We start from the raw sequence: 1,506 nt of genomic DNA, 5'->3' as shown, positions 1-1,506 counted from the left end.
GGATCTCGAGTCCTCCCCGGATGTGGTTACGGTACATTATTGTGTTTTCTCATAATGTGTATGCATTGATAGATCCGGGTTCCACATTATCATATATTACTCCGTATGTTCTAATCGTATTGGGGTGAAACCCGAGCCAATTAAAGCTTTTGAGGTGTCTACTCGGTTGGTGATCCCGTGATAGCTAGACAAGTGTATAAAGATTGTATAATTGTGATATGTGATCGCCAAACCAAAGCTGATTTACTTGAGCTTGAAATGCTAGACTTTGATGTTATAATGGGTATGGATTGGTTGGCCTCATGCTATGCGAATGTTGACTGTCGAATGAAATTAGTTCGATTTCAATTTTCGGGAGAGCCCATGCTTGAATGGAAAGGTAATACAGCAGCTCCAAGGGTGAAGTTTATTTCCTACCTCAAGGCAAGAAAAGATGATAGCTAAGGGCTATATTTATCATTTAGTCGGGGGGTTCGTGATACGGAAGCGAAAGTCGCCCAACTTTCCGTCTGTCTAGGTAGTAAATGAGTTTCCAAATGTATTCCCAGATGAACTTCCAGGAGCCTTCCTCCAGAGAGAGAAATTGATTTCGCCATTGATGTGTTGCCGGACACTAAGCCTATTTCTATCCCTCCTTATCGAATGACACCGGCAGAATTGAAAGAATTAAAGGCACAGTTGAAGGATTTGCTCGGCAAGGGGTTCATTAGACCCAACTCGTCGCCGTAGGGAGCACCGGTCTTATTTGTGAGAAAGAAGGATGGCTCCCTACGAATGTGCATTTATTATAGGCAGTTGAATAAGGTGACGATAAAGAACAGGTATCCTCTTCCGAGAATTGATGATTTGTTCGATCAGCTACAAGGTACCAAATGGTTTTCCAAGATAAATTTGAGGTCGGTTTATCATCAGGTGAGAGTTAGAGAAGAAGATATTCTCAAGACAGCTTTCAGAACAAGATATGGCCATTATGAATTTCGAGTGATGTCGTTTGGGCTAACTAATGCTCCGGCGGTATTTATGAATTTGATGAATAATGTGTTCAGGCCTCTCTTGGGATTATTCAAAGAAGGGATAGAGGTTAGTTAACGGATAATCAAAGAAAAAGTTTATAGGCTCGAAATGGGAGACTAGGGATCATTTTCTGTACAGGTTGGGCTCATTTAAGATAAACAAGCTTTGGAGTCAATACAAAGAAAACCTAAGATCAACCTTGAAACCAAACTTTCCTTAGAATTCAAGCACGACCATTGGGCAAGTTCTAGATTACAAGCACCATAAACAAATGGATACTAAGAACTCACAACACAATGGCATAAGGATTGTTTCACTACTCGACTTGACTTAGTTTGAAAATTACACATACATGGTTACCTTATATTTGCAATGTTATTAAAAGAACCGTACGTATCGATATAAACGACGCGTTCTTAGTTTACGTCGCAAAATTGTAAAACACTTTTATACATATATAAGACACAAACGCCCCCAAGTTTATCCTTACTT

The sequence above is a fragment of the Lycium ferocissimum genome, chromosome 10, assembly GCF_029784015.1.
Source record: "Lycium ferocissimum isolate CSIRO_LF1 chromosome 10, AGI_CSIRO_Lferr_CH_V1, whole genome shotgun sequence".
Classification (NCBI taxonomy): Eukaryota; Viridiplantae; Streptophyta; class Magnoliopsida; order Solanales; family Solanaceae; genus Lycium; species Lycium ferocissimum.
Note: the sequence above shows the minus strand (reverse complement) of the source record.